The sequence below is a fragment of the Pinus tabuliformis genome, chromosome 6 (assembly GCF_031772625.1).
Source record: "Pinus tabuliformis cultivar Carrire ecotype Pingquan chromosome 6, CPIR1, whole genome shotgun sequence".
Classification (NCBI taxonomy): Eukaryota; Viridiplantae; Streptophyta; class Pinopsida; order Pinales; family Pinaceae; genus Pinus; species Pinus tabuliformis.
The window spans coordinates 867,858,141-867,872,641 of NC_142292.1; the positions used below are offsets into that span (position 1 = coordinate 867,858,141).

General features: G+C 34.2%; 2 pseudogenes; both read left to right on the forward strand.

Annotated features, from left to right (window-relative positions):
* Positions 1–3,410: 3,410 nt before the first annotated feature.
* On the forward strand, positions 3,411–5,794 carry LOC149261645 (uncharacterized; annotated as a pseudogene).
* Positions 5,795–11,385: 5,591 nt separating this feature from the next.
* LOC149261646 (uncharacterized) lies at positions 11,386–13,776 on the forward strand (annotated as a pseudogene).
* Positions 13,777–14,501: the final 725 nt, after the last annotated feature.

Sequence of the window (14,501 nt, forward strand, 5' to 3'; positions counted from 1 at the left end):
GGCAGGCCTAAAATCAAATCAAAACTCACCTGAAGAGACAATCAAACCATGCCACTTTCATCTATTTTCTTTGACTATTATGTTTTTACAATTAATTTAATATATAAATATTTTAACTAGGGAATTATTGTTGTATATTTGAGTGCTGTATATTTATTCTTTGATTTATCAATTATGTTTGAGTTGCATAATTCTGTATATGAAATTGGTTATGAATATAATATCATTAAACTTGTTTTTAATTGAGTTGAAATTTGTTTTTATTTCTATGTATGTAATTACTCATTTTTCATGTTAAATGACTGTTAGGGATTAAATTAGCGGACGGTTCCAAAATTAGTTGACCGAACTCCAGCAACAACGGTGGTTAAAATTTGACAATATCACTCATGTAAGGAATAATTAAGTTGATGGCCGCCGCCCCTAGGATTCTTGTGCTTCGCTCACTCGCATATTCTTTGCCTTTATCAGTGTTGTCGCCCTTAAAAGTTCTTAAAAAAAATGAATATTATTGAATCCAACCCTGGTGATAACCATACATCACGAATATATATGCATTAAAAAGTCAATGGTTTTTAACAACTCAAAGGTGATATATAAATATGCAGATGACAAACAACTCAAAGTACTTTGCCTTTTGGATAGTAAAATAATAATAATAATTGTTCTGTGCAGTACTTCCCATAATAGTTGGCCCAACAACTGCAAGCAGATTTTTTCCAATTTGAATAGCCGTTGCAATTGGATTAGTTAGGAGTAGGAAATTGCGAAATATATTCATTTTTTTTACTCCTGGATGACCACCTTTCCTTGGATTCTCATGCATGTACATCCCCTTTATAATATATTTTCATAATTAATGATTTCCCTTCACGATACCATTGTTGTGGCATCCATATTTTACTTTTCATCAGTGTTCAAGTGTTAATATAAAGATTAAATATTCTACAATAATGCGATTCTAGGTAGTTATAGATGTGTACTTATAAATAAATATTGTTAGATTCGAATGTTTATTTGTTTCATTATTTAAAGACTTTTAAAATTCTACACTGACTCTTACGATTTTTTAAATTAGTTCTGTCACACCGTTGACTTCAAGTTGCAAAGTTTTATAATAAATAAAACCAACAATAAAACATTAATTACTCTTTCATTTCACATCAAAAGATTCACACATTAATATCAAGAAATAAAAACAGCATATATATGTAGCACGTGATGCGACAATGAAAAGAAAAACGATATTTGGAACTTTAGCAATGCCGATTCCAGCATAGATATATGTTCAATGAACGCTATTTTGATAGGCCTAAAATGTCAAAAGATAATTTACCCATTAAATATACCTAAACTTTTTTGTATTAAGATCATCGAAACTAGAGTTACATAAATTGTCATATTGGTTATGTTTCAGATGTGAAATTCTTATTTTAATTATTACACATATGAAATCAAAATCAATATCTATCCATTTGTCAAACATGATCAATAGAACAATAATTTTGGGAACCTTTAAAAAAGAAATGATATACTAAAATATATAGGAAATGAACATAATATAATAATGTGAGTAAAATGTAATGGTTTAAAAATATTTAGAGAGTTATTATTTTCTAAAATATTTTTGAAAGATGGAAAATTATATATAAAATATTGTTATGGAACAAAATTCACTCCAATAAAATAGAACTATTTTTCTTTTTAGTGGAAAAATTATAATACAACTCAATAGAAAACTAGGAGTTAAGTTTGACTCCAACTCTTAAGTAGAGTTACAAATTTGACTCTTCTAGAATTTTATTCATAGTCTTCAGGTGGCTAACCCCTTTTCCATGAATAATAGGGGATGATGTGGCATCTTCTAGAATTATGGTGGTCAATAATGATAGGTCAACTTCTAATATGCATAACTTTTGCATCCAAACACCAATTGACATCTATCTTATTCATAGCCTTCACGTGGCTAGACCCTTTTCATGAATAATAGGGGATGATGTGGCATATTCTCAAATTATGGTGGTCAATAATGATAAGTCAACTTCTAATAGGCATAAATTTTTCATCCAAATTCTAATTGACATATTTCTCGTACCATTAGATAGTACTATGAGTGTAGAATACCAACATAGGGTCCAATGCTTAAGTTAGAAAGTCCACCCACTCACTCCTTCCTCCCCAACCCCACACCCCCCTACAACACACACACAAAATTTCATTTAAGGCCTCAAAATGGTCACAAAAGATTCTAGACCTCAATTCTTCAAACTAGGCCATGTAAATAAAACTGCTTTTATAAGATGATTCCTTGAACTTTTCCACTCTGAATGCATCAATATGGATGAAAATTTATATAGCGATCCAATCCAAATCATAACACATTTTGTGATGACTTTGCTCCCAAAAAATTTACTACATGAGGTGAGGAATGTTTTCCTCTACCTTCTCTCTGGAGTGTCATTTAGTCTTTCTTAGAAGCCATCATTTTAACCCAATATATCGAATGTCAAAGTTTCCATTGTCTCATAATTTTAGACCTCTTTCGCAAAATTATATCCTTTGTCAACTCTACTTGAACATCTAGAGATAAGTCCTCCATGGAAGGTAGGACTTACTCTGTTTTCTAATCCAAAGAGGAAGGTAAATAGAGTTTGAGATTTTCCACATTCACCACCAAGTAAATGTGCATGTATGGGGATAGACTAAGTTTGTAGGCATTGTCTCTCACATTTTCTAGTATCTTGAAAGGAACATATTGTAGAGCCTTGATTTTATTACTAGGACCCTATAGCCTCTCCTTATTCAACTATAACCATACTCTCTCCTTATTCAACTATAACCATACTCTTGTCTCCCACTCTAAATGGCCTTTTTATCCTATGTTGATGATGAGAGTTACATTCTCATGATCATAAAAATAATTACTAGACAATGTTATTATTGCGCAAGCTTTCACAATATAAACGTTACGATCATAGTGTGTTACATAGAAATTACTTATGGTGCAATGAATGCAAACCATATGTTGATAAGTGAAAGTTGCATTGTACTCAAATTGATATATTATAACACTCCATATATTGTATCAACCTGAATGAAAATCAAATGGAATTGTAATGATGGTAGTGTGCTACAGCAGAAATATAGTACAGGGTGGTGAATTTAGTTTTTTTGTCTTGTACTAAGTTGTATGGCGTCACTTGTGAGATATGTGTTTAACATTACTATATGTGTGAATGATGAGTGTGTCCAATGTACAAACACAGGGCCAACAACAAAAATGACATCACGAATAAACAAAACCAGTTCATCTTCCCACACATAAAATCTAAAGATTGAACTCAAATAAGATCATAACATATAACTCTTGGGAATTTGCAGGGCAAGTATAAAAAATTGCAACAACAGAGATGACAGAAGACGCAGAGAAGCACTTTGAGAAGGCCATGAGAAAACTCTTCCACTCTAAATTTCCCTCAACTCCCACCAGTTCTACTAGAACCCCTCCTCCCAAAGAACCTACACTCAGTAAAAAAAAAAAAAAAAAAACAGCTGGGACAAATTTCAAAAGGGCTATCATCATCATCCAGAGTCAGTGGGTTGTCCTCTACATTAACAGCGAACAATCCAAATTCTATTTCAACATCAATAAATTCACCATCACTTGTATGTAGACCCTAGGATCAAGGAGACCTTATGAGGCATCTCGTAACATTAAAGTCCATAACGTGGTTTGGAAAGCCGAAGACCGTTGGACTAGTGGATTGCACAAATATAGGTTGGGTGAATGTTGATGTGGATTTGATAGCTTATGAAGCATGTGGTGATCAATTCAACATTTATACTCCTCCTACATGGACACAACGACAAGTTGAGAGTGTAGTTTTTATATTTAGCATGAAGCTTAATGATGGGCACAAGGTTCTTTGTCCATGGAAGGGTAATGAATATGAGGAAGATTTAACACATTTTCCACCAACGACTTCCCATGCTCTTGTTGAATGTTAGAGGGATCATTGTGATGCATACCTTTAGCTGTCAACTCTAGAAGTTGTCTATAGTTCTTCCATATAGGAAATGAAGAGATCTCAGGCTCCTCAAATAGACCACATTCTTGCTCAACCACCTCCATTACCAAGTGCAGTGCTATCTCAAAATAGTGGAAAGACTTATGGAATTGAGATTGTTGGTGATGAATTTGTATCCACTAGTGCTAATTTATATTATTAGGGTCAAAGTCTTATTAGCTTGTGTGGATGGGAGTTGAGGTTTCTTCCTTATGTTGTTGTTGTGAGGATCATTTTACTTAGCCTGTTTAAGATGCATGTCCGAGAGAATCATCTCTATGTATGGTCCATGCTTACAGTCCCAATGTTCACCTCTCATAAAAACTTGGGTTGAATGAAGCCATAGAATCATCCCATAATGGATTTGTTGGTATTCAACGAAAGCTTGAGCCAAACTTAGTGGTTCTTGACTGCAGCCTTTATGGATCTAATGTAGGAATGTGTGCCTTCTCTACCATCAATAGACCTTTGTAGCATGTAACTAATGGTTCACTTGAATCACAAGAAATTTGCAAAACCCAAAATCATAACAGTATGCGTGGTATGAGTGCAACAAGTTATGTTAGTGGAGTTTTGACCGATGAAGTTAAAGGTAAGGAATACTTGGATGATGCTAGTGAGGCCATGACTAATAGCTATGATAAGGATGTCACAGGGGAATGAATATTGGATTTGAGTCTCAAAATAGCAGGGGGGCTTCCACCAATGAAGAAAAGTATTAATTCACAACTCCATCTGCATTCTATTATTCAACGAAGGAAACATGGATTTCATTGCAGCAATGAAGTTGGTGACTGAGTTACATCAAATTCACATGAACCTCGAAAACATGTTCACAGTAAGAGAAACTATGGTAGCTATAAGCAGAACAAGCAAGAAAACACAGAGAGCGTAGATGTTGACAAAGAAGGAATTGACACTACAAGATCATAAAAAATGTAAGAGAATGGAAGCCAACCTTGAAGTTTCCACCGGAATTTCTCATGTTGGTTAAGGAAAGATATCTTTCAGCGATGGAGAAGATAATATTAGAAACAAGCGTAGGTGGAATGGCCTTGCTTTTGGTGAAAGATGTGTTCAGGAACATGCCAGTAGTGAATTTCAGGGGTTTTCTTCTGTGAATGCAGTTGATACATGCTACCATGATAGGATAGAAAATTCTATCGAGTGTGGATAATGTACATCATGTTTCATGCAAGAGTGATGAAGGCATTGAAGAGGGTACTGAAAAAACATTGCAACTATCAGTACAGGTAGAATAGGTATTATTACTGTTAGTGTGGGAATGAATGGTTGTCGAGAAGTAAGTGGGACTCAGACCGATGGTCATAGTGACATTGGTGGGAATGATGTTTCTATAAATAGAGTAGAAAGTAGAGGAGGTGAATCTAAAGTTTTTGTAGAAAGTAGAAGAAGTTGACGAGGTGACGTGAATTCGAAAGGAGGAAAGGCAAGTTGTGTTAGTATTTGTGAGGAGAGTCAACATGTTTTATTAGTTATTAATTCTGTTGTGGATTTTACCTTAAGAAAAGACTCTATAGTAGAGTTTAGAGTTGGTAGTGAGAGATCTGAAGTGTATCAACCTAGTGAAGTACATGAAAACAAGATAAATTTGATTCCATGATCATTTACCTCCATACCATTGCATTAGAGAGAGATGAGATGTGATGATCAGGCATGCACTAGTAAGGACTGATAATATTGATAATTCCATTAGCTCTAGATGAGGGCTTTAATTGATGATTTGAAGGAAGAACAATTCCTTAAACATGGTTCAAATGAACCATCCTTTGTTGGTTGATCAAGCCCATTCCAAAGATATATCACTACAAATTTTAATTTCAATCTCTATGGAAATCATTAACTAGTATTTGTAAGGACTACTGGAAGTTATTTTGGCATTCTTTAAGGTGATTTTTGGCATATTCCTTGTCCTAAAACCAAAAGGGTAATTTCTTTGAGGTTCATTCGCAGTACCTTAAGGCTTAATGTAATGATGAAAGCTACACTGAGGACTATTTTATAGGCTACAAGACATTTGTAACCTCCTTGCCATTGATGTCAAAGGGGAAGGAAATCAGAGGAAGGAAGACACTTCTCAGGACAAAAGAGGGAGGATAAGTGTTTTGCCATCAATTCCAAAGGGGGATATTGTTGGCATTTTTGTCATTGATGGAAAAAAGCACAATAGAGGAAATGGAGTAGCAACAAGGAGCAATGAAGGAGCAACTAGCAAAGAACCAATTTTCACAAGGAGTAGCAAGCAAAAGAGAAGCGAGAAAGGGAGCAGCACAAGAGCAGCAAGCAAAGGAGCAACACAAAGGAGTTGTGATATGCTTGGATAATGTTGCAGTGGTTGCTATATTGAAAAATTTGTTGTGATGTGAAATTGTTGATTGATTTTAATTCTTGTAATGCAAAGGCAAGACTCTAAGGCAAAGGAAAAGATGTTGCAAAGATTGTTGCGATGCATTAAAGATAAATATTGGCATTTCGCATTGGCATTAGGTTGATGCATTTTGTGGATTACTTGTGGGTGAAATTATTATTGGATGGGTTATTTATTTTTGTGTTCTAATATTCAAGATATGAAGAGTTTGGAAAGGAATGAGTGGAAGGCAAAGAGTCAAGCCTATTCATTTCATATGCCTATGTGGGATACAAAAAACCAACAAAGTATCTTTATAAAATATGTGATTTTGGAAGGCATTGAGGATGTTAGAGAATGGGAGAATGGGAGAATCGGAGGGAGATGATTTAACTATTATGCATTAGCTACCTAGCACTTATGAAGCTGATGTGAAGTAGATTTGAAGGGAGGAAGATGCAGAAATGAAGATGGATATATGCATAAATTAGGTAAACCACCACATTGTTATTTCTTGTTTGCATTAGAAGATGGTAGTCTCCTTTCAAGTAATGGCTTGATAAACATAAGATTGGAGCTTGTTGTGGTAGGAACCTCCTGTGGATTGTAACCTACAAAAAACATATGGGAGTTGGAGCTTCCTTGCAGTTGGAGCTTGCAGAAAATTGAGCTAGCGTGCAGGTTGAAGCCTACAAAATAACACATGTAATAATGAGTAGAAGGTTTCCTTTGCATCACAACAATAATAAGATAATGGTTTTCTCCCTTTATGGGTTTCCACATATATCTCGTGTCAGTATGTGTTGTTATATGTTGATGTGATGTTTTGGTTTACTTATTGTTCACATATTCTATGTGTTGGTCATTATTTATCATGCTGCTCATGTAATGTTTTCAGTTAATGAGATTAATGAAAATTATTTTAATGTCCATGAATATAGTAAATTGATTCACTCTCTCACTTTAGTCAAGTTCTCATCAAATTTTCTATTTGAGAATATCATTAATAAATTTGATTTACTTGTGTAACATCCATGACAATAATAGCTCAAAAAATAATAAATTATTTTCATTAATTCTTTCAAGGAACATTATCATACCATCTAACTTTTAATTTTAAATTTATGATAAAATATATTTGTATTTTAAGAGATTTAATATTTTAAATATTTAATAAATTGAATCGTTTATAACATGAATTATTCTTTAATATGCATTTTTTTTAACCGTAATCAGTAAATTTAAATATTTTTAATAAGAATAAGAAAAATGATAACTTTAGAAAACTAATTTAAGCCCGCCAAAACTCGAGTGAAGGCAGAATTAAACCATTCCACTTTGATCTATTTTGTTTGACTTCTTTTTTATAATTAATTTAATAGGTAAATATTTAACTAGAAAAATATTGTTGTATATTTGAGTGCGGTATATTTATTCTTTAATTTATGAGTTATGTTTAATTCGCATAAATTCTGTATATGAAATTGGTTACGAATATAATATTATTAAACTTGTTTGTAATTAAGTTGTAATTTGTTTTTATTTTTATGTATGTAATTACTCATGTTCTATAACTGCATTTAAGATTTGTCATGTTAAATGACTGTTAGGGATTAAATTAGCAGACGGTTCCAAAATTAGTTGACCGAACTCCAGCAACAAACGTAGTTAAAATTTGACAATATCATTCATGTAATGAATAATTATGTTGATGGCTGCCACCCCTAGGATTCCTGTGCTTCGCTCACTCGCATATTCTCTGCCTTTATCAGTGTTGTCACGCTTAAAAGTTCTTTGAATCTAGCGTGCGATTAAAAAAAAAAAAAAAATGAACATTATTGAATCCAACCCTAGTGATATCCATACATCACGAATATATATACATTAAAAGTCAATGGTTTTTAACAACTCAAAAGTGATATATACATCTGCAGATGATAAACAACTACTCAGTACTTTGCCTTTTGGATCGTAAAATAATAATAATATTTGTTCTGTCCAGTGCTCCCCATAATTTGTCCGGTACATATTCCTGGATTTCTCCCACCATAAATTAATGGTAAACAGTGAGTAGTTGGCTCAACAACTGCGTGCAGGATTTTTCCAATTTGAATAGCCGCTGCAATTGAATGGGCATTAATAAAGTGAGGAGTAGGAAATTGCGAAATATCTTCATTTTTTTATTCTTGGATTCGCATGCATGTACATCCCCTTTATAATTTGTTTTCATAATTGATGATTTACCATCTTGTTACCATTGTTGTCGCATCCAGATTTTACTCTTCATCACTGTTTAAGTGTGAATATAAATATGTAAATATCCTATAGTAATGCGATTTGTACTTATCAATATTTATTGTTAAATTTGTATATTTGGTTTGTTCATCATTTAAAGAGTTTTAAAATTCTTCACTGACTCTTTGGCGATTTTTTAAATTGCTTCTTTCACATCGTTAACCTGGATTTGCAACGTTTTATAATAAATAAACCAACTATAAAACATTAATTACGCTTTCATTTCACATCAAAAGATTCCCACATTATTATCAAGAAATCAAAACAGCATATAAATCGCACGTGATGTGATAACGAAAAGAAAAACGATATTTGGAACTTTAGCTATACCGATTCAAGCATGGATACATGTTCAAGATGCACACCTTTTAAATAATGGTGGGGCCAGTAGAATTCTAGCATTAGTAAACGTCCATGTTACTCGACCTCATCCTCAAAATGCTAATAGACGAAATTGAGGAACGCCATTTTGATATTGTCAGTTGTGGTATTTGATACGGGGATGGGATTTGATGGGTACATTTATCTTTAAATTTGGAGTCAAATTTATTTTGTTCTTGTCACTAGGGATGGAATTTGATAAATAAATTGATGCTAAAATGTTAGAGAATAATTTACTCATCAAATATAACTAAAAAAAATTGTGTTAAAATCATCCAAACAAGAATGATATAAATTGTCATATTTGTAATGTTTCAGATTTGAAATTCTTATCCTAATTGTCATACACATGAAATCAAAGTCAATATCCATCCATTTGCCAAACATCAATAGAACAATAATTTTGGAAAGAATTAAAAAATAAATTATATACTAGAATTAATTTTGGAAAGAATTAAAAAATAAATTATATACTAGAATTTATATGAAGTGAACATAATATAATAATGTGAGTAAAATGTAATGTGTTAAAAGCATTTAGCTACTTATTATTTTCTAAATTATTTTTAAAAGATGGAAAATTATATACAAAATTACTAATATGGAACAAAATGCATTCTAATAGAGTGGAATCCCTTTTCCTTCTAGTGGACCAATTATAATACAACCCAATAGCAAACTAGGGATTAAGTTTGACTCCAACTCTTAACTAAAATTACAAATTTGACTCTTCTAGAATCTTATTCATAGTCTTCATATGGCTAGCCCCTTTTCCATGAATAATACATGATGATGTAGCACCTTATCGAATTATGCTGGTGTCAACTTCTAATAGGCATAAATTTTTCATCCAAACTCCAATTGGCATCTATCTTATTCATAGTCTTCATGTGGCTAGCCCATTTTCCATGAATAATAGGGGATGATGTAGCATCTTCTCGAATTATGGTGGTCAATAATGATAAGTCAACTTTTAATAGGCATAACTTTTGCATCCAAACTCCAATTGACATCTTTCTTCTACTATTAGAAAGGACTCTAAGTGTAGAATACAAACACAAGGCCCAATGCTTAAGTTATAAAGTCCACTAACTTGCCCCTTCCTCTCCAAAACACAAACAAAAAATTTCATTTAAGGCCTCAAAATGGTTGCAAAATGTTCTAGAACTCAATTCTTCAAACTAGGTCTTGTCAATAAAACTTCTCCTATTAGATGATTCCTTGAACTTTTCCACTCTGAATGCATCAAGATGGATGGAAAATTATATAGCGATCCAATCTAAATCATAACTCCTCATTTTGTGAGGACTTTGCTCCCAAAAAATTTACTAAATGAGGTGAGGAAAATTTTCCTCTACCTTCTCTCTGGAGTGTCATTTAGACTTGCTTAAAAGCCATCATTTTAACCCAATCTACTGAATGTCAAAGTTTCCCTTTTCTTGTAGTTATAGACCTCTTTCGCAAAATTATATCCTTTGTCAACCCTACTTGAGCATCTAGAGCTAAGTCCTCCATGGAAGGTAGGACCTACTCTACTCTCTAATTGAGATTTTCCACAAAACAACACCAAGTAAATGTGTATTTATGGGGATAGACTAAGTTTGAAGGCATTCTCTCTCACCTTTTCTAGTATATTCAAAGGAACATATTGTAGAGCCTTGATTTTATTACGAGGACCCTATAACATCTCCTTATTCAACTATAACCATACTCTTGTCTCCCACTCTAAATTCCTTTTCTATCCTATGTTGATCATGAGCGTTACAATCTGAATATCATACAAATGATTACTGGAAAATGTTATTATTGCACAAGCTTTCATAATATAAACATTACGGTCGCAGTGCGTTACATAGAAATTACTTATGGTGCAATGAATGAAAACCATACGTTGATAAGTGAAAGATGTAGTGTACTTCGGTTGATATATTATAATGTTCCATATATTGCATCATCCTGAACACAAATCAAATGGAATTATAATGATGACAATGTGCTACAACGGAAATATACTACAAGGTGGTGAATTTATTTTTTGTCATGTACTAAGTTGTATGGCGTTTCCTGAGAGATATGTGTTTAACATTCCTATATGCATGAATGATGAGTGTGTCAAACATATAAACATAGGGCCAACAGTAGAAACAACATCACGAATAAACAAGACCAGCTTGCCTTACCACATGTAAAATCTGAAGATTGAACTGGGATAAGATTGTAACATATAACTCTTGGGAATTCGTCGAGAAAGTATCAAAAATTGCAGTGGCAAAGATGATAGAAGACGTGGAGAAGCCCTTTGATAAGGCCATGGGAAAACTCTTCCACTTTAAGTTTCTCTCAACTGCCAGCAGTTCTACTGGAACCCCTTCTCCCAAAGAGCCTACACTCAGTGAAAGGATAAAAAAGCAACCCTGCTGGGACAAATTTCAAAAGGGCCATGATCATCATCCAGAGTCAGTGGGTTGTCCCCTACATTAACAATGAACGATCCAAAATCTATTTCAACATTAATAAATTCACCATCACCTGTATGTAGACCCTAGGATCAAGGAGACCTTATGAGGCATCTAACAACTTTCAAATCCATAATGTGGTTTGGAAAGTTGAAGTTCATTGGACCAATGACTTGTGCAAGGAGAGGTTGGGTGAATGTTGATGTGGATTTGATAGCTTCTGAAGCATGTGGTGGTTGCCTCAACATTTCTAGTCCTCCTACATGGACACAACAACACATTGAGAGTGCAATTTTTATATTTAGCACAAAGCTTGATGATGGCCACAAGGCTCTTTTTCCATGGAAGGGTAATGAATGTGAAGAAGATTTAGCACATTTTCCACCAACGCCTTCCCATACTCTTGTTTAAAGTTAGATGGATTGTTGTGATGCACTCCTTCAACTTCCAGCTCTCCCAATTATCTGTAGTTCTGCCAGTGAGGAAATGAAAAGATCTCGGGCTCCTCAGATAGACCGACTTCTTGCTCAAACTCCTCCATTACCAACTGCAATGCTGTCTCAAAATAGTGGAAAGACTTATGGAGTTAAGATTATTGGTGATGAATTTGCAACCACTGGTGCTAATTTATATTATGAGGGTGAAACACTTATTAGCTTGTGTGAATGGGAGTCGAGGTTTCTTCCTTATGTTGTTGGTTGTGAGGATCGTTTTACTTAGCCTATTGAAGATGGATGTCATAGAGAATCATCTCCATCTATGGTGCATGTTCACAATCCCAGTGTTCAACTTTAATCAAAACTTGGGGTGAATGAAGCCATAGAATCATCACAGAATAAATTTTTTGGTATTCAACAAAAGCCTGAGCCAACCTCTGTGGTTGTTGACTGCAGCCTTTATGGAGCCAATGTGGGAATGTGGGCCTTCTCTACCGTATATAGACCTTTGCATCATGTAACTAATGGTTCACTTGAATCACAAGAAATTTTCGAAAACCACAATGACAACAGTATGTGTGGTATGAGTGCAGCAAGTTATGTTGGTGGAGTATCGACCAGTGAAGTTAAAGGTAAGGAATACCTGGATGATGCTAGTGAGGCCATGACTAGCATTTGCGAGAAGGATTTCATAGGGGAACGATATTAGATTTGAGTCTCACAATACCAGGGGGGACCAACAAAGCAAATTATTAATTCACAAGTCCCTTCACATTCTATTATTCAATGAAGGAAACATGGATTTCATTACAACAATGAAGTTGGTGACTGAGTTACATTAGAGTCGCATGAACCTCGGAAAAATGCTCAAAGTAAGAGAAACTATGTTAGCTCTAGGAAGAATAAGCAAGAAAATGCAGAGAGTACAGATGTTGACAAAAAAAAAATTGACACTACAAGATCATGAAAACGTAAGAGAATTGAAGCCAACTTTGAATTTTCCAGGGGAATTTCCCATGTTGGTTAAGGAAAGACATCTGAAAGATTCAGTGATGGAGAAGACAATACTAGAAACAAGCGTAGGTGGAATTGGCCTACTTTTGGTGAAAGACGTGTTCAGGAACTTTCCAGTAGTGAATTTCATGGTTTTCTTCTGTGAATGTAGTTGATACATGTTACAATGATAAGACAAAAAGTTATACCAAGAGTGTGGATAATGTACATCAAGATTCATGCAAGAGTGATGAAGGCATTGAATAGGGTACAGGAACAAAAATTGCAACTATCATTACAAGTAGAATAGGTATTAAAACTGTTAGTAAGGGAATGAATGGTTGTAAAAAAGTAAGTGGGACTTAGATCAATGGTCCTAGTGACATTGGTGGGAATGATGTTTCTGTAAATAGAGCAGAAAGTAGAGCAGGTGAATATGAAGTTTTGCTAGAAACTGGAAGAAGTGGATGAGGTGAGGTGAGTTCCATGGGAGAAAAGATAGGTTGTGTTAGTATTGTGAGGAGGGTCAACATGCTTTACTAGTTAATAATTCCATTATGGATTTTACCTCAAGAAAATACTCTATAGTAGAGTTCATAGTTGGTAGTGAGAGATATGAAGTGTATCAGCGTAGTGAAGTACATGAAAAACAAGAGAAATTTGATGCCATGATCACTGAGCTCCATAGCATTGCATTAGAGAGAGATGCAATTATCAGGCCAACAATAGTAAGGGCTAATAATATTGATAATGCCATTACCTCTGGATCAGGGCTTTAATTGGTGGTTTGAAGGTAGAAAAATGCGTTAAATGTGGCTCAAATGAACCTCCTTCTATTGATTTATCAATCCTATTCCAGAGATATATCCCTACAAATTGGAATTTTAATCTCTACGGAAATCATTCACTAGTATTTGTAAGGACGGTTGGAAGTTATTTTGGCATTCTTTAAGGTGAGTTTTGGCATATTCCTTGTCCTAAAACTAGTAGGGTAATTTCTTTGAGGTTCATTCGCAGTATCGTAAGGATTAATGTAATGATGACAACTACACTGAGGACTCTTTGACATGTTACAAGGAATTTGTAACCCCCTTTCCATTGATGTCAAAGGGGGAGGCAATCAGAGGAAGGAAGACACTTCTTAGGACAAAAGGGGGAGGATCAGTGTTTTTCCATCAACGCCAAAGTGGGATATTGTTGGCATTTTTGTCATTGATGGAAAAAGCGCAACAAAGTCAAAGGAGTAGCAACAAGGAGCAATGAAGTAGGAGCAAGCAAAGGACTAGCTTGCACAATGAGCATCAAGAAAAAGAGTGGCAAGAAAAGGAGCAACACAAGAGAAGCAAGAAAGGGAGCAATAGAAAGTAGTTGTGATATGCTTGGATAATGTTGCAAAGATTGCTACATTAAAGAATTTATTGTGATGTGAAATTGTTGATTGAGCTGAATTGTTGTGATGCAAAGGCAAATATGTTGCAAAGATTGTTGTGATGCATTAATGATA